This window comes from Aptenodytes patagonicus, chromosome 1 (genome assembly GCF_965638725.1).
Source record: "Aptenodytes patagonicus chromosome 1, bAptPat1.pri.cur, whole genome shotgun sequence".
Taxonomy (NCBI): Eukaryota; Metazoa; Chordata; class Aves; order Sphenisciformes; family Spheniscidae; genus Aptenodytes; species Aptenodytes patagonicus.
Genome location: NC_134949.1, coordinates 30,815,319 through 30,835,728, shown reverse-complemented (window position 1 = coordinate 30,835,728; position 20,410 = coordinate 30,815,319). Strand labels below are relative to the sequence as shown.

Here is a 20,410-nt window from a genome sequence, read left to right as displayed (position 1 = left end):
CGGTGGATAACATGACAGCCTTTTCAGTTCTAAGTTCTGAATGTGCATAAAATAAACTTAGTACTTAGTACTAAGTTTAGAGGGAGGGTCGGGAAGCCTTTAAAGCATTTTTCTCATATTAGAAACCATCTTGTGCAGACAGTTTGCATTTCTGTTCTGTAGCACAAGTAAAAGCTATAATTTGATAATGTTTTTTAAGAAAAATGTTTCTGAAAAACATAAATTATACTGCTGATATTAATCACTGGTATTATATCGACTCTCTAAATCAATATTCCAACACAAGCTTACTCTAAACTCAAAAGTATGAAGTACAAAGAAGTTTTAGAAGTACCAAGCATTTCGCCAAAATAATACCAACATAGTATTATAGACTATTTCTTAGCCATGATCTTTATGTTTACCTGACAAAGTCTGCTTGTTGCCATTCACTGGGGTTAAGTATTTGAATGCAATTCAAATCAAAATGTTAATGATACCTTATAAAATTATTTCTTCTTATAACAAGGATGCGTTTCTCATTATGCAACAATTTGCAGAATTCATTACCAAACATTTTCCAAAACAAGAACAAAAAAGTTTGCCTTAATAAGAACTCCTGTTCAGGCTCTAAATTGGACTCCTGTCTGAACAACGAAATCTCATCTTTCTAAATGCCTGCAGACACTCATATTCAAGACAGATGCTTGATGGAATTTGACCAATTGCAGGAAGTCATATTTAAGTGCACAAGACAACTTTTAAAATTCGATTTCCTTTCTGCTTACATGACCTGATAATCACACCCAGCAAACATGATCAGCACTTACAGCGACCGCAGCTATATCTTATTGACAGTAAATATAGATAGTTTGACAGGGAAAAAAATAGTTTAAGCTTAGTAGCTGAATGCTTAAATAACTTCCTGAGCCATGCAAAATACAAGTGTATGGAGAGATTCAAGGTAAAAGCTGCAGCAGATCTATTTCATTGTTATGTGTATATACTATAGAGGAAAACCATAAAAACCAAGTTGAGAATATGAGACTGTATATGATACTGCTTTCCACACTGCCAATTTACATGTGTTTTATTCTTGGACTTTTTCTGCAAAATGCAAAAATGGTTACCCTAGCAACTGCCACATGTTACTCAGTTTATTTCTGAGCTACAGAGCAGTGTGTAACAGAATAATACTGTGCACTTTTATCAGGATCTCTCAGCACCACAGAGAATTGGGAACTAAGTGTCACAACACGTACATGTATTTTCTCAAAGTTTTAAGAAGGCATATTAAAGAAAGAGTAGTTGTATATATTTTGCATGTATCTGCGATCTCATCTGCTTTATTGCTTTATATGTAAATTAAAAACAAAGATTAAGAGTAGTATGGAGAAAAACGTATACTCTGTCCAACCTGACACTTGGTTTCTGCATTCTCTTTTTATTACAGTTCTAGCAGACTTCTATACCAAACAAGTAAAACTTTTAAAACTTCTTTAATGATATAGGAGAGATCATCTTCCAAAGCATAATCATAAGGTAGATCTCCAATCCCCATCATCTGTCAAAGATTAAAGCTTAGTTCAAAGTAAGAATTAAAGCATTTCACCGTTAATCATTAATTATCTGCCCTCCCTCCCCAAATGAAGTGAATTCTTTGTTATGTGCCTAGGCCCTATATAATTTATGAGGAGATGTCTTGCAATAGTGTACAAAACAATGAGCATGCTAAAAAGGGAGCCAACTGAAGTTAGCCATTAATGAACACACCCTTAAGGAAAACTCTGTCATTCTTTTGCATTTTGAAGGCTGGAAAGAAGCCTCTCTGTCCACCTGAGAACCGCAGCCCAGGTCCTAGAGACAGACCGTTTTCCAAGCAGTCAGCACAGGAATCAAGCCAGGACTCATAATTTATAGTTTATATATCAAGCTAGGAATCTTAACCTTTTTTTCCCATCTCCCAGTGCATTTTTTTCTGGCTTGTACATGAAAATGTTTTTTGATAGAACAGAGCAAAAGACTTTGTTAAATCCTGACTCCTCATTCCAAATACATGGTTGTGCCCATTCAGATAACAAAAATATTTCTACATTCGTATTTGAAACAGAATAATCAAAAAGTCTTTGGATTTAAATAGCATTTGTATGTTTGAATATCCTTCCCACTAGCTACTTTCACAAGCTCTAACCAGTAAATGCTGCTTTGCCTATTTTACTTGTCTCTGCTGATTTCTTCTATGTCATCATGTACCTTAGTAAAGAATACAAAAGCTGAGGAACACCTCAACAGAAGAAAATAGAAGCCCAGATACATTTTTTCCACAGTTATCAGAGATGGGGATTTTGTAAAACTTAGGAAGAATGGCATTTGGCTAAAACTGCAAATTATAGTATTAGATTGACAAGAAAAACAGCAGCACTTGTAGAAGTCCTGAACAGGTCAGAAGTTTTGACAGGTCTAGTAGCATAGGAACCTCTTGGATTGGGAGGGTAAACTAATAGAGGCTAATTCTGTATTTAGGCAGAACAGGAAAGAATTCAAGCTAAAAGCACCTCAGACATTAATGAAGACTTATGAGATGTCTGTGAATTGGACTAAGAGTAACACATTAATTTCATATATACCACATATACCTACACATGTTGGGCAGTCCAAATGCTAAAAGCACATGCATCACTTTGGAAGCACATACACTTCAAAAAGTATTACAGATATATAAAAATAAACACAATAAATTCAGGTGCAATGCTATGCTAGTCCAGAACACACACACACAAGTAAGTGATTAGATTTTTAAAATTTAAAATAATTTACCTTTAGTAATACATAAAATAAATTATTCTTTTGATGCTTAGTTTAATCAAACTACAGAAACAGAATAGCAGGGAACATATAAACAGACTTTTGTTTGCATTCCCTTGGGGCACAATATAGAGTAATCAATTGTAAATTAATTGGGGAAAATTTGTTTTGTATAGCATAGAGAGGCAAAACATTAATTCAGAATCATTTGCTTAATGGCATTTCTAATATGTTATGCATGTATTCAGCCTAGTTTTTTATAGTGAGATGCAAAACAATTACCAAGGATGTAAATACCAATAAACCATAATCTACGTCTCTATTGAACAAGTAAAACCAGAGTTAAAATACTAGATAATCTTTAATTTCTACCAAGAAATATTCAGAGTAGTTATCTGAGTGTATCAAATCCTTCATCAGTTTATGAGAATTTATAACGATTTTATTACATTTAGGTGCACTCGGTACAGATAGGCAAAGCCACTCATGACAGCACAGAGGTTGCATGTTGTACAATCTATCTGTATGCAAGCATCCAAGTCAGTGCTAGCTCTGCATATGTTACTTACTTTAGCTCTTATATAAACTTAATACCTGCTCTAAGTACACTTTCAATAGAAACCAATACTGGTTTTTAATGGTATAAATATATATGTCTAGAAATTGTTCTCTTTATTTTTAAACAAAATCCTGCTCATGGTTTGTCTTGTATTGGTATAGATAGATAAACAGATAAAATAAATATATGAAATAAATGAGATGATAGAGAAACAGAGAGAAAAAGAAATTTTTTTAAAAGCCACTCTATGGTTAAAGTCCCCAAACACGTCTTCAAGGGAAAGCACAAGCACATAAAGTAATAAAAGAAAAAACTGTATAAAAATAACAAGCATTTTGCATTTTACTGGCCGTAAGAAAACTAATTTTAATTGGTGACTTACTGAATATGAGATTGAATAAATGCCATTCTTGCTCTGATTAAATGTCAAGGCCATAGACGTGTTGTTTCAAAGTGAATGAGCAAAAATTTGGTGTGTATAATGAACCTTCCAGAAAATTTATCTGTGCAATACTTTTCTTATCCATGAAACTTCATGATCTGGTGTCTTAAGCTGTAGCTTCTTCATTATGATATGTTTTGGTTTAATAAAATTTCATTTTCATTTTTAACAATAGAAGCACACCGATGCAAACCTAACCTGACTGTGACTAGAACTCTGTCAGTAGGCAGAGAGGAAGGAGCAGTCAGAAATCTTATTGCTTATATGAAAAAGAGTGGCTTGTGACGATTTTTGCTTTTCATATCATAAATGCGATTTGAGAACCCTATATTCAAGTCCCTGTCCTCAAATCCACCATTTCCATAGCCAGAGGCATTCTAGGTCAATGTGGTTATCTTAGAAAGATAAGTTTTTTGTGAGTCTGTACAAGTCTAAGCTCCAGAGGCACTCTAGGTCTGTCTGGTTATCTTAGAAAATGAAGCTCATCACCACACTATTCTATAATCTATGACGAACCAGACACAATTGAGCCCTTAGGAATTAATAGATGTTTCTAAGTGGCATAAAAAGCATCTCTCAGCAGAAAAAAAACACTGTGCACTGGACCATTCTGTTCAAGTTCCTTGCATATAAGAATTCAGGAAATAGTTTACAAGTATTTCTAGAAGTATTTCCTGTATTTTTAGAACTTACGTCTATAACATAGGAAGATAAACCTGGGGAAAAATGCAAAAAATATTTGCAAAGTTTACTGAGACATTCTGAATGATATTTCAGGACAATATTTGCATCCTTTTTTTGCTTTTCAAATTTGTTTGTATGAACATATCTGTGTTCACACAAAAAGCTGTGCAAAATGAAGTTTGGGTCTATTACTTGAAACTTCAGCTGCAAAGCAAATTCTGGTTTGGATTCAACAAAGTTCATAAGCAATAGTTTATGAAAAGTGAGTCATTCGCTTAGAAAGTAGCTCCAACAGAAAGTATTACACAGAGTAAACAGCAAACTCAGAATATCAAACAACAAATATGAACTATTGTATTTATTCAAATTGCTTAAATGGAAAAAAAAAAGGTATTAAAAAGAACATGCAGTTAAATTTTGTAATCCAGAACTGATAAGTGAAATCTAATACATATGTCAGCACACTGCAGAAATTAGGAAACATTGATAACCCAAAGAGACATGGAGTTTAGGCTAGAATTTGAGATCTTTCAGATTATATGTGATAAAAGCTGAGGTCTTGTAGCAGGCTGAGGGCATGGTAATTGTTGGTTTCACTTGTCTCTTTTGGGCCTAGAAAGGACTGAGAAGTCTAATCCTTACCCCATGGGTCCCCAAACAGCCATTAGACAGATAGCCTTAGCCTGAGGAAAAAAAAAAGCCCTCAAAGGACAAAGCAATGAAATTTCTTTCTTTTTTTTTTTCTGAGAAGTGCTGGAATTCACTGAATAGAGCAGAAGTAGAATTAAGTTAACATCAATTCAGTTTTACTTCCAACTCAGTTAAATTCCAAAGATGGTGAGCAAGAGAATGACAAAATAGGAAAAAAAAAAGAAAAAAAATTCCTTTCTTTCCCCTCATCTTACTCTCTCCTGTCTGCCTCTAGCAGACAAAAACTGTTATAACTGTTTGTACCTATAGCTTTCAGAATAAATCAACATTTTAATTTATTATGTTATCACTTTAAATTGTGCTCAGAATTCTAGCAAAGAGGAAGTTAACAAATCCCTTATAATTCCACAGCTATTTTACAAAGCTAAGCTGCAACTGAGATGACCAAATTTTAAAAAAAAAAAAAAAAAAAAAAAAAAAGAAAAAGAAAAATTATAGTAATGCTGAAGAGTTTGATAACTTTTCTTACCAAATACTTTTCTTTTAAACTCTGAAGCTGACTGGCAGGAAGACTATAAATGCTACATATCAGCATCCCCCAAATCAGGACGTGCAAGGCTGTGAGATATGGATGGACCTACCTTAAGTTGATTTCCAGTCAATAGGTATTCTGAATATTTTCCAGTCACAAAATTAAATGAGGTCACAATTAACCTCAGCTGAATTCTAACATATGTCCAAACTGCAGAATACTCTATCTGTATCCTCCTTTCCTATGGCAAATCTCTGCAACTTTATTTTTCACTCTACTGACAACGTCTATTTTATGAAGAAATAGATGTGGTATTGCAGCAAGTGTCAGTGCCCCCATTAATATTGTCACATCAGACAGAAGTCACAGAAATCTGATGATAATCATTTTGAACACAAAGAGGATATTTAATAAAGATTGTATTACAACAACTGTTGCTTTAGAAGCATGTTGCCTGATAGAGCAAAATAATTACCTGCTTTTGTCTGGTACCTATTTGTAAAATTCATCTAACGCTGCAACATTCTTTCTATAGCATGCAGAATGGAAGCCTAACACTTCTAAACATTAAAATATCAAACTAGTACGTGTAGCCTCTGGAATTAAGGATTTTTTCCAGTGAAACAAATTCTGTTTCATGCTTCTTAGCTACTGTTATTTTTAAAAGGGAAAGCAATTAAAACCATGCTGAAAAATTCTTCGAGAGTGACTTTGGTAACAAAAATATGATAGACTCAGTAGCAGTAAGATAGGAATGAGCCTGTTCCAAAACAATCTGCCTAAACTAATTACCAAACTAATGAAGGCTAATCATTTCAAACCTTAATAACAGCTTGAAAAATATGCTATTTCACAATTAAGCAAATGAGGCAGAAAGATTTTTTTCACTAGAATGTGCAGATTTATCTTTCCATTAGATTTCAAGGATCACATTTGTATATAATCTACTATTCTATCTATACAGTAAAGCAAAACAAATCTAAACAAACCTTCCCATTCACCAAAAATAGTTAGTGGGTTTTAAGGTTCTTTTACATTCTGTAACAAGTTCAGAGGAGAGAAATGTTGCCTCTCTCTCCTTAACAGTTCTAGAAGTTGAGTCTATATAAAGGGAAGAAGTCTTTGGGGGCATCAGTAGGAGCCTTTCTGCTTTAACAGAATGGAATTCTTATTTCTCTGACACAGTCACAAAGGGGAGGTCCTATAGCAATTCCTGAAAGAATTAAACCCCTGAAAATAGCTTGGAAATCCAGAAAGAGGAACAAATGAAACTCAAGACTCTTTCACCTTAACGTTTCCTAGGTTATCAGTTTGGCAGGTACACAGTATTAAAATGAGATTATTCAGCCTAAGAAAAAACAACTATGAATGCTTATCAGCTGAGCATAGTTAATAGTTAACATTTTGATCCGCAAACATTAAGTGAGCATTGCCTATACCCAAAATATCCTTGAAACCATCTTTTTTATTAGATCATCATCCTGGATAGCCATGATAAGGAAAAGGATGCACAATCCTGCTGGAGATACATTCAAAAGATCTGTTAACTCTCAACAAAACAACAATCCATTTCAAAGCAGGAATTCCCTTGACAAAAAAGGGTTTGGTAATAGACCAGGCTACTAATTACTCAACCTCCTCAACCTGTTTTGAAACCTTTTTGGACTGGTGCAGATCACTACATGCCAATTTTCAAAGGAATACCAAGCTTTGCTTTATCTTCATCAATATGTAGCTGCAGTCTTCCATTTTTATTTCTTCAAGGTAATGCTAGGTTTTTGTAATTAAATATCTATGTCTTCACCTGCAGTAGATTCTCCATCTTCCATTAAAACGTTAGACTAGTGAATATCGGTTTTCTGTGTCCATATGACTCTATAAACTGCAAGGACATTAAAAGGGATTTAGACATCCTGACTGTAAAGAGAACTCATTTCAATAATTCTTCAGTATTTTATTCCAAGACAGGCTTTTATTAACTAACTCAAAATGTTTTAAATGTTTTAAAAGTTGACCCTTGAAGAATAATTATTTGTAGAAAAAGAGCAACTAAACAAGTTTATTTGTAACTTATCAATTATCATTCAATTCTAATGTTTAGCAGCAACATGGGAAATACAATGAAACCAAAACCCAATTTTCAAGACAAACATTTTTATGGCCTTTAGGGTATTTTTCTTACTGCTTGTAATGCAAGTCTTGATCAATCCTAAAAGCCTGCTCCTGAAGGACTGCCAAGCAAAGTTATTTCACCTCATAACTGCTATAAGTTTCTACTCATTACTTCTATAACTTTCAAATGCTACTTCATCTTCCCTGGATGTGGCCCACGTTATCTCTCATGAATGACAGGAGACAGAAAAGAGCATTCTATCACCTTCAGGGAAATGTTTTCAGGACTTTTCAAGTTCTCAGCCATTCAGATGTGTTGCTTTGCCTATTCATTTAATTCCAGAATAATCTCAACCTTTAACTAACTGAAAGTTACCGGATGGCACTGGAGATTCAGAATTGGAATTTCAGGATTACATCATGATCATTCTCCACAACCAGTAGTGGAAACTGAACCTAATCAGTCAGGGTTTGAAAATATAGGTGTTAGAACCCTCACACTGTTCTGCACTCCCTATTCCAAACGATAAATGTTAAATCTGGATTTACTTTCAAAATTTGCATTTCCCACATACAACAGGATACCATGATAAAGACAGTTTAAAGCATACTAGCACAAGCTTAACAACCGGTATGGATTTTGAACTTCAAATGCTTTCCATGCTTTGTTTTCTTTGTATTAAGAATGTTAAAGCAATTTAAGGTGACATTTCCATGCTCATTAACAGAGGACACAGTCATTTGCAAGGAGAGACAGACAGGTGGTTTATAACTTCTATCATTATAATATTGAACAAGGTGACAACTATTGCCTGAAGGAAGGATAATTATACTACAAGAGAACTTAAACTACATATTCAATTCACATTTATAAGAAATGGCAGAAAAAGCCACACACCAAAGCTAAATTATCCTCCTTCACCTGTTTAAATTGTGGTTAATCAAATTAATCCCCAATGCACATTTATTGGTATTGGTTTGTGTATTGCACCAGCTAACTCTATCAAGTGAATGGGCTACTGGTCTTCAAAAGTATTTGCACTACCTAATACACACTACTGTGAGAAAGTAGACCTACTTACATTTTGAGAGAATCGCCTTGTCACCTGAATCTCTTTTATGAGATGGTGGATCAAATGCACTTGAGACACTGTGTGCCTGGTTTTAACATACTAGCTGAGGAAGGACCAGTTAAGAGGTAAATCAACCCTTCCAAATGTCAGAAAGTTGATACGTGTCCTCTGCTTTAAATTCTTCCATGGTATATGTGTACTTTTCTTCTCTGAACTACAGCAACATGTGTAGCTTTAAATATTGGAAATTACATGGATGACTTTAAAGAAACTCAGGCAATTTTGGTATCCCAACTGCTTTTGTTTCTTGTGGAGAACAGTGGAAAATTCTAAAACCCCAAGAGCAATTTCTGAGGAGGTTATTGAAATATCCATGTCTCTAAAAAAAAAAAAAAAAAAGACATCATTCTACCCTTCTGTTTCTACTTTCTTCTATTAATTTATGGGATGTACTCTAGAACTTATGGTATGTATCCAGAAATCTCCTTATTTTCTTCAAATGCTTCATGAGTATTTACATAAGTCACAAAGTGTTCTTCCGTTGTGTTTGCCTGTTATGTTTTTTCCATACATACTCCTGGTTATTTTCCATACATGCTAGTATATATTTTCCATTACTTTTAGTTAGTTTCCACACATACTTCTAGTTAACTGGGAAGAATGGTTTATTAATTCAATGAAGACCAGCAGCAATATGATGGGACAATTTCTGAGAATATTTTTAAGAACCAGAATAACATTTTTGCAATTAAATCTTCATATGGCCCTTCTTAGTCGACATAGTTTCTTAGAATTATCATGTACCTACATGGAGAGAAACAACTCCAGGTTTTTCAATATATGTAACTACTCCTCATCTACCTGTAAATGATATATCACTGTGCTTAATATTTGTACAAACAACTAACAGCTATTTCTCCTCTGTTGTCAACAAATCTAAAATTGTTTTACAGAGGAAGCAGCATTCTTTCTCCTAGTTTCCTTTCACAAAGATTTATTATCATTTCCCTCATACTAACTGATTCCGCCCTAATTCCAATTTATGACCAGTACCATATACAGCATTTCATGAGAGTTCTTACCCGTAGCTGATAAACAAAACTAATGGTTTTTAGCATTCTAGTGCCAGTGGTCCTCCTATGAGTAAGCAAGCATACCATGCCTTTCTCCTTACTTCTGATATTTCCTCTGATGTCTTCCAACTTTGAAGCAGAAATTACTACTAGACCCTGAAAGCATAATTCATCATTTCACACTACTGAAATGCCACACTATTGAAATATCTATCTATCTTTATTTAGTCAACTTGTTTTACTGCTGGAAAAGAGAACCATGCCATTGTCTGAAAGCAGAAAGGCTGGAGTCAGACTTAAAAATAAATGTCTTTTATAATAAAAAAGCAGGTTGCTTCAACAACATTATCATTATTACAAAATTATGCCTAATCCATCTTTGGAAGGACAAACTGGAAGGACAATTTGAAATGGTTCACCTATCCCACTTCAACACCAGTGATGAACAAAACTTTCATTCTATCATTCCATAATCACCACTAATAGGATCTTTTCAGTATCTTAATTCAAACTTAACTTTTGTTCAGTTTGAAGAGCCATTTTCCCACAGCAAGATGCATTTCATTGCACAAATACATCTGTGCATCTCTAACATTCTTATGTGAGGTAGTGTTCCTACATGTCTTTACATATGCACCTACAGCAGATATGTCTATGCCTAGTCTTTGAATCATAAGTAGGAATCACAACAAAATGCAAGAGAAATTATGCTTGTCAAGGAAAATCTAGCGCAAGCCTTCAGTACAGTGATCACCATCTGGTTGATTGACTTGAATACTTGAACAGTAAATACTGGTCAAAATTCTCTGGGAGATCAGAACGTTAATTTTAACACTGCTGTCAGATTTGGCATCCAAAATGCAGAAAGGTGATGTAAAAGGATGATAGATGCTGGAGGGCTAAGACAGAAATACAAAATCAAGATGTGGCTATGTCATGTAAGTTTCATAAATGAAATAATCCTGTTCAGTGACATGCTAGTGAGCCAAATCATCTAACATTAAGGGATTGAGTGAATTTTTCGCTTTAGACAAAATACAGAAAATTCTTTTAAAATAATAGGAAACACTAGAAGGATTGTACGTTGGGAAAACATGGAGTGGGGAAGGTGGCTATGAATCTATACATACTGGAGAGGTTCAGTGGTTTAAATAAATTTGCAATTTTGAAAGGAAAAGAAAAACACTTGAAAGGGGATTCAGTTACTGTTCCAGGAACTGTATGATTATTTAGCTGTAGTGCCATACACAGTAGAAGGGATACTGTACTTAATGACAAGTGTTGCTATTTATTTATCTTGTATTTGTCCTCTTTCTTCTGATCTTATTTTAAAAAGCAAACCATGAAGAGAAAATAAGATCAGTATTTTCATGTATTAACTTCTGGGGAAATACAAAATGAACCATGATAATCCTATAGTGTGGATTAGAGCTGACGAATAGGTCATAAAAGCACAAAAAGCAGTAATTTCAGGTCTGAAAATAACGTTAGTTCTGCAAATCATATAAAAAAACTTAACATGTAATGTTATTAATGAGATGTTCAGCTGAGCAAAAACTGTAATCAAAACTAAATACAAATCAAAATACTTTCTGCAATCAGAAATGACAGTATCTCTATGAGCTGGTAATTTATGAGTATGCATAAATGACTCCAACTGATATAAAACACAGCAGAAAACAGAACTTTTATTTCCTAATCTTTACAATAATATTCTGTTTTATGCATTGTCAGTTTTTGCATCCTGAAATTGTTTTTTCATCAATCCATTTCTCTACACTGCCTCAAGCAAGATTAAAAAAAAAAATTTCCATTTCTGTTGAGCAATACATTGTGAACCTGATTCCCCAGGTGGCTCAGCATGAAAGTAATCACCCAATATATTCACAATTGTAAAGTTAAAGCAATTCAGCCTAATTTGGTAGGAAATTCATGACATAGAAAATATTATGTCATCCACTAGTAGCACCTCAAAAGTAAATTATTTCTGCTTTTTAGTAAGGAATTTCTGCTTACTATAATGACAAGCAATAAATTTTTTCCCTTCATGGATCTCAAACCACATTCCATGTAGTATGTTATAAGTATACATCAAGTACTGGCTCGGATTGTAGCAGGATGTTCCTGATACAAGTACATTCATTAAGCCCTTCTATATCTAGATTATTATAGTTGATAATCAATACAGTGCACACCGAAAATGATATTTTTTTTAATTATTATAAGGGCATTTACCTTGACATGTCCATTTCCCAAAACAAATCATAAATATACCAAAAACTAAAAGGTGAATTCACTAAATATTAAGGGTCTGCCATTAAAGACTGATGATTTAAATGAATGTAGGTCTTTCAAGCCTAAATCTTTGTTATTGAAAAATTATAGAATAGAAATTGTAACTCCTAAAATTATCATGTTTATTATTATGCTAATTTTATTACAGTGACCTTTTTCCCATGATAAATCAAAAAAAGATAAATTAATAAATTCCCAAGGAAAATATTATGTGCTAAGTACAGCCACTACCTTTCTCTGTCTTTATTACAACTACTTGAACACACCTATTTCTATGTTTCAGGCATGTTTAATATTTACATTTCAAGAGCCACAAAGGAAAAAATAAATCACAAAATGCAGATTTTGCCAATAGCTCTGCTGGATTTTGGCTAGGCTTCTTTACTAGTCAAATGTACTACAGACGCCCTGAATTGGTATGGTAGCTTTCTAGAAAATCAAGCCAAAACTGGTCTCACTCATCTTTAGTTCTGGCCATCTGCTTGAAGCATCTGGTAACTGAGTACATTCACCCACATCCAGAACGTGACTGCTCTCTTGCCAACTATGTGCCTAGGTAACTGCCAATATGTGCTTCTCCACTACTAACATGACAACTGTCAAAAAGAAATTGAACATGTACGAATAAATCTAAATTAAACTAACACATTACTTTCCCAAGTTACAGCAATAATTTTTTTGACATAATTGCTTGATAAGGGCAACGATAAATAACTCACACAGTGAAATCTTTCTAAGGCTAAGAACTATAACAAGGATACCAAAGATCTAAGTACATTGAAAAGTTATTTTTAACATTTAATTCTTGATATTTTCTCTGACAACTAGAAAATGTATATGTGCAGTTATTTAAGAAAAAAATCAAAACAAGTAATACTAGCAATGAGTTCAATTTTTAGATAAAAACATCAAAATTATACATTCAATATCTGATTTAAGAAGAAGAAATAAAACAAGAAATCAGTTCAGATTCTTTTCAAAGTTTCTTTTACAATTAATCCAAGTATATAAAATTATTAGATGTAGTCTAACTGCCACACATTAAAAATATTGCAAGAGGATTTGGAATGCCATATTAGAACACAAAGGGTAAAGAAATGTGCAACTTCCATTGAAATTCATCCTCTTGTCATGTAAATATAATTTTCTAACATCTCTGCTCACTCAAAAAGAATACCTAAAAATTATTTTGTGCACTTCATATTAGGAGAAGAAGTAAAAAAAATGAGGTAACTCTAATTACTGAAATGATTAGTTCTTTTACAAAGTATCATCAAACAAACTTTTCATCTTGTTTTGCTGTGACATTTGTGAAAAGGTCAGATGTATTCAATGGCGAGGGAGTGTGCGATTAAAAGTTAAAAGCACATGAGAGAGAGATCTACAGACAGAAAATCTAAAATCAAAGCCTGGAAAAGTAATCCAGGATCATGATAATAGACTACTAGACTGCGGTTAGAGAAAAAGGATAAACCTGAGGATATTCAGAGATTGTCATCATGACTTTTTTTTCTTGCCCTGTCTGAATCATCAGTTGTCCCTCTTCTTGTATTTAAATTTTAAGCTCCATGGAGTAAAGATCACAGTTTTGTTTTAGCACACAAGATGGCGTGGTCCTTATCCACCACTATGGCTCCAATGCACAATGCTGCTGCTGCCACCAAATTAATAACAGCAACAAAATTATATACTATTTTTATTAAGCGCTGTGATTATGATTGACAAACACCTTACTTCACATGCAGGTGGTCCCATAGTTATCTGCCGTTCCATGGTCAGTCATGGTAATCCAGTTCAAAATAGGTTAGGAAACAAATGCTATATCTTTTCCATCCTCCCATTTTTAAAAGGTTTTACCAAATGTTCGTTTAAGTCCATTGAAAAGTTATTATAAAATAGCATATATAATAAATTATCACATACCATATGTACATATTCCTTTGGCTTCCATTTTACTTTTCTGTTTTCATCACATCTATTTTAAATACTGCATTTTCAAAGCTTTACGATTTATTATATTACAATGTTTTCCAAAATACTGTAATGTAATTTTTGATTGATACAAGAAATAGAACTACAGTAAGTTCTTAATGAATGGTACATGGTGATAATCCCTCTGGTATCTGTTAAATTGCATTAAGTTACAGTAAACAAGAGCACAAGGAGAGTAGACCAGACTCAATTAGTGAAAGAGAAAGGGTAACTCTAGCTGATCATGCTGCTTTTCTCAATCTATTTTTATTTGTAGATTAAAGTAACCTCAATGTACATGATGTCCATGGATATAAAGAACTTTAATGATGTATAAAATCTTGTCCTTCTTATCTTGTAAGGGTCTAAAGTGTAAGAATTTGTCCTGTTTTACAGTCATATTAAACATTTTAAGTTTGTGGCTTTCCCTCAGGCAAATTTATTCCAAGTAAGGAAAAAAATGAAAAGGAGGTGTAACAAGTTCACAAAATAAATAAAAACACATATGCTGAAATAATTATTCACACTGCAAATTGCTTCTAGGGTTAGATACAAGTAGTTTTGCCATTTCCTTTACATCTTGCACTTAATGCTATTCAGGGCCAGCCTGAAGTTCTAAAACTCAATTATTAGAAAAAAAAGTAAAGTAGATTTCCAAAATTAGTCAATATCCAAGCAGGAAGTCCCTGTCAAATTTTTCAAACATGTCCAGATATTTCAGATAGTCACTTTTGAGGTTTTCAGTCTAAGACTCTCAAAATCCAACTGCCATCTGATACTGTCAGCTGCTCAAGTTGAACACCTCAGGACTGAGATTGTCAGAAACACATTAATTTCCAAAAATCCTCATTCGTGTTTTAATGTGAGACTATATGTTAGCTATATGTAAGAATATAAAACATTAAGAGCATATTACAGTGAACTGTTAATTTGTATTTGTAAAGAGAAACAGGATTCTGCATGAAACTCTTTGCTCCAGGGAGTGGAATGAAAGCAAGACTACATATGCTAGCAGATACTCTTTCCTTTTTTACAAAGCCGTTACAATTTCCAGCAACCATATCAGACCAGCTAGTAGAGCTTACTTCTAGAAATATTTTATTTCAAGACTGATTCTGTTATGAAAATCTATTATATTATCTTTTTGTTCTTTAACCTAAACTTGTACTCCTGCCTCAGTCACAAACTTTCTGTACATATTTCAACAAAAACATCCCACTTACTTACATTTTTATAGAGAAAAAAAAACCCAGATTTTTGTGTCAATTCTTGAAATATGTCAAATAAATAAGTTGTTGCATCTTTTTATCAATCGTGCTGTAATAAAAAGTTCCCCAAGGAAACAATTTTTTTTTTTATTTTGGTCATAGAACAAACAAGGAAAAATTGCCTTATAAAATTATCAGAAAGATACTAAATGTTCAAACTGAAGTCTGTATATTTCCATAACTAACACTTAAAAACGAAAAAAAACCCTAAGTGCTGTAACTACAACCAAGTGAGGTATGAAATGTCTCATGCCCAGTTTTTGGGTAGTGACATTTCCAGATTTCTGTCCATAGAACTGCTCAAAGTGGTTATAATGACAAGAATGGAGAAGTGGCTCTTTCAGTTGATGTGTTTGAAAGGTAGCTTTGTACGAACAGCTGTGTTTTCAAAATGCTTGCCACCTCTAAATTGGTCCTTGTGAAGTGAACTGTTTGCCTTATTGCCAGCAGGGCACATTGCAGTGTAGCTGCTGCATTTTTAGTTTTTATCACTGTCTCTCTAACTGCTGAAGTGGAAAAGAAAGATTGCCAAAACCTGACGTGTTTCTTTTCCTTTCTGCCCACTCTGACTTGGTTCTTAGCTGTCTGTTGCTCCAGTGATGAGAAACGTTGCTCAGTTTATTCCTTCACTGAATGTCTTTTCCAGCTCAAATAATGGCGATACCCCCTTCTAAACCAAGGCTCCAGCTGTCAATAGCAGTAAATGAAACAAACCTAATTAAGACATACCAATCATTGTCTACACAAGAGATAATGAGGCTGCAAAAAGTCACACACATCAGGGTGCATTTTTCTAAAAGCAAGAGATAATACCTTAAAAACAAGAGGCACACCGTATTCAGTAAGACAGTAAGTATGGATTGCAATAGGGATGGACTTCAAGAAGAAAATAAATCATCTGTCCACAAAGATATAAACGGTTTTAGGACAGAAGTTCTAGTACAGAAAAACAATAATAAAAATACTGAATATCATTATTAATAAGCAATACTAACTTTTTAGGTGCAGACTCTACTTAGACTTTTTAATTGCAGACATTAGGAAGTAAACCATACCATTTTATCTGGATGAGGAAATATATATACAATCAGAGTGCACATAAAGATTTATAAATGCAGCTGGGTAAAGAATTACATCAAAGACTCCAAAACTACGATGCACAGCTCCTGCTGTTGCTTGTGTGAAAACACTTATCCCACAGCTCAGCTTACTGGTGATAATTTGCTGCTGAGCCTCATCTCTACTCGCTTTTCTATTGTGCACCATAGTAGGTACAAGTTTTAAGAATTGCTTGCATCACATCAAAAATCTTGAGAGGTCACCAAAACCCACTAACAAAAGAGCTATAATAAAAATAGTATTTTTGCTTAACAGAGAATGCTGATATAATTGCATTATTTTAATTAACTTTTTTTTTTAAAAGAATATATCTATTTTTACACAGAAACCTCTGTGTATGTAAATCTCAGATACTTTAAATACTACTCAAAGGAACAGGACAAATAACCTTCAGGCTCTCTTTGTCCTTCTTATTAGTACCTTTAAAACTGGACATTCGAAATGCAAAACTTTCACATAAAACTCCTGATAGTACAAAGCACTTAGCTTTAAAGCACTGCAACCCATTAATAAAAATTCTGAAAATCACTGTTAGTAACAGTATTTCAATTTAATCTTTATTTAATGTTATCAGTACATATTTACTATTATCAGTTCATTAATGAAGAAAAGGAATTAATGCATTCCCAAAGTTCAAAGTATCAGAAAGTTAAATGCTTCTTTTCCAATACAAACATTTATCTCTGTGACGCCACACTCTTCAAGGAAATTGAACTTCAATTACAGTTTATAGTTTTGAGTGCAAGATATCAATTTACATGAGGTTTATTTTGTTACAGTAAACTGCAGCTCATTGCTCAGTTCAAAATGGTTAGAAATTAATTACGTACACACAGATACACACACATAATCAATACAACCAGTTGGCATAAGCAAAGTCATACTGCATAACTTGATTCTGGGTTTTGATCTCTTCAAGTGGGACCAGAAAACATCAGTAATTCATGTTTTCTTACCTTCTCTGTCAACATTGTATATCAGAGTCACACAATAATACTATTATAAGCAAAAAGAGCAAGAAAAATGTTTTGCCACTCAAATGATTCTATACAATTTTTGCTGTGCATTTCACTACTTCACTTTTTTTGTGTACTATGTCATATGATGTGTACTACAGTCATATTAGTTTTAGGTTGTCCTGCAAGGAGCAGGGAGTTGGACTCGACGTTCCTTATGGGTCACTTCCAACTTGAGATATTCTAGTCTTTGATTCTATGATCTCATAAGCCACCATGGATGTCCATACTACTCCAGAAACATTCTTTTATTCCACACCTTGAATGATAGTTAATACCAAATAATTTTCATGTAAAATAATACATAGATATGACACTATTTAAACCAAAAATCTTTCTGAAGAGAAACAATGTATTTTGGAACGACGACTCTGCAGGCTGGGAGAGAGTGTGAAAATTATTCTACAATCTGTTATTCAAGGCACTCAACCCCAGTGAATATTTTATACAAGGCAGAAGCACTTTAACTGGAGAAATAAGAAAGATTTATGCTAGAACACCATATGAGCTTGAGCTGGTGGCTTATTAGCTGGAGGATTCACCAGAAAGAGAAAAGACATCAGATTAAATCATAAAGAAGAATAATTTCAACCTTTATCTCCAACCTCTTCTTTTTTGCTGCCTTTTGCAGAAAGCCCACTCTAATATATACGACATGAAAATGTCCACTGGTGCCCTTGTTTTTGGCTTAAGAATCCCATAGAAGCTGAAGTATAAACTCGGGAGGAGTATAAACTCAAATCCAGGAGGATGTTGGCTCTATGTACGTGAAAATGTAGTAGTTTACATGCTTTAACTGGTACAGCCTCTCAGGTACCTGGGACACGCATGAAAAGTCCATCTTGGTCCACATCCTATTTTTCACAGTGGCCAATAGCAAATGTCCAGGGAGGAGCAGAAAAACGGTTCAGGTATGTAGTTGTACTTCCCCAGAATACTTTCCCAGTACCTCTACTGAGCAGAAGTCCCTGAGCGTCATAGTGGGATCAAAATGCTGAGATTTGATAGCTGCAGTAGCAGTCCCTTGAATGTCAATTAATTTACTGTTCAGGTAAGATATCCAATGTCCTTTCAATTATTAGAAGCTTACATTTTGTATTTGCCACACTTACAGATAAATTTTTAATATACAAAAAATTCCCCCACACACCCATCCTCTCTTCTCCCTACATAGTAAATCACATCTGTGCATTTGGCATAGAATGATTTCTACCAAAATCTTTAGTAAATGGGACAGTACTCCATACAGGCACATCACCTTGCCTCCTGGTGGCAAAATTAAGAGCAAGTTATAGGCATTAACTGTCCAGTGCAAACCTTTATTTTTCTGCAAGCCTGAAGTTCATCTCATTTCCCAGAACAAAGGAAGAGATTACATTTTTACTATTTCAGTCACCATGTCTTTGCATTTTAGTATAAACTGGTCCATTTGCATAAAAACATACTATTAATCCTCAAAACAGCAGAATGTTTTCTGTATGTTTCTCTCACACATTGTCTGTTCACTTCATTAATACACTTGCATGTTAAAATAAAGTATTAAATATCCTCAAATGTACATACAGACAGCGGCCTCAAAGACTTGCCAAATGTACTGCAAATTGGCCAAATGCTCGTGTTACTCAACATGGTCCAACACCTTTCCTCTGAGCTGATATGGAATGCTTATGTGGTCAATATGCCCAGTCCTCCTGGGCCTGGAAAGGAAACCTAAAATCGAAATCCTTGACACTTGACTTTTGTAATCTCGTCTATCTAGACCAGCAACACCTCAAAAGTTATTTATCAATGTCAATGAAGCATTGAACTTATCTTACAGTTTGTAAACAACGTCACTGTGAATTTTAACACCAGAGGCAAGGGGAGAAAGGGCATAAATGTGTATCGCATGACAGTCTTCTGAGACAAAGTCTGGTTAAAGTTAGTGTGAAGTCTATATTCTGAAGTAAATGAAGCAGTTAATGTGTACTACTTCAGATATGAAAACACACAGGAGCTTTTGAATTATATGGCTTGGAACACAATGTACACTCAAAGTAGCATTTTTTTTTTCTCCAGAAAAAGCAAGTACATACCAAAAATCTGGAGAGGACACATTTGATTCTTCAAGATGCTAAAAGCTTCAGTCTTTGCTATAATTTGGGACATGAAGACAATCTGCAACTTCATAGCAAATTTGGTCTGTAGCTCTGCAAGAATCTCAAAGAAGCAATTGCTAGTGCAGATTTTTTTCCTTCTTATCACTCTAAAGACACTTTTCTGTTGTTATTATTCCTTACAATTGAAGTTATTGAAGTCAAAATCAGCAAGCCATTAATTAGCCTGAATCTGCCAAGATGACAAGCTATTTACTATGAGGTACATATTTCTTTCTAATTATCGCTTTAAAGAAAAAAACAAGTTTTCTTCCTAAACAGCAGCTACAAAAAGAATTAGAAAATTATAAAACCTGTGGATTATCAATTTTGTATATTTCTGTATAAATATCTCACAGGCTTGCCTAAGAACGTCATCATTAGGAATGTGTATTAATCCAACCATTCCGCTTTCCTTTGATTACACATAAATTATGTTCTTTATATTTATAAACTTCATGTTCAAAAGTTAAATATTCATGCTCTGTATGATTTTGCTCAGTGTTTACATTTTCAAAGCCAACAGAACTCAGTCTGCTTCTAGCGATAACTGAAAGAAAAAAGAAAATATTTTAAAGGACCATAAAATATGTAGAAAAATCTCACTGATGTATTTTGCTTTATACTTTGTGGATCTTCATCCTTCTGTAGAGCAATGCTCCACTGGATGTATGACAGGCTACAAGTCTAAAGATA

At 33.9% G+C, this 20,410-nt stretch overlaps 2 protein-coding genes across 6 annotated transcripts in view; one reads left to right on the top strand and one right to left on the bottom strand.

Moving 5' to 3' along the window:
- IMMP2L (inner mitochondrial membrane peptidase subunit 2) overlaps positions 1-20,410 on the bottom strand; it is a 495,887-nt gene that overhangs the window by 261,629 nt on the left and 213,848 nt on the right. The window lies entirely within an intron of this gene.
- LRRN3 (leucine rich repeat neuronal 3) overlaps positions 1-20,410 on the top strand; it is a 35,812-nt gene that overhangs the window by 12,186 nt on the left and 3,216 nt on the right. The window contains exon 1 of one of the 2 annotated variants that reach the window (XM_076330874.1): positions 19,789-19,937. The exons of the other annotated variant lie outside the window; for it this stretch is intronic. The gene's annotated coding sequence lies outside the window, so the exon portion shown is untranslated. Of the gene's footprint in view, positions 1-19,788; positions 19,938-20,410 lie in introns of those variants that run through there. 2 annotated transcript variants of the gene reach the window in all.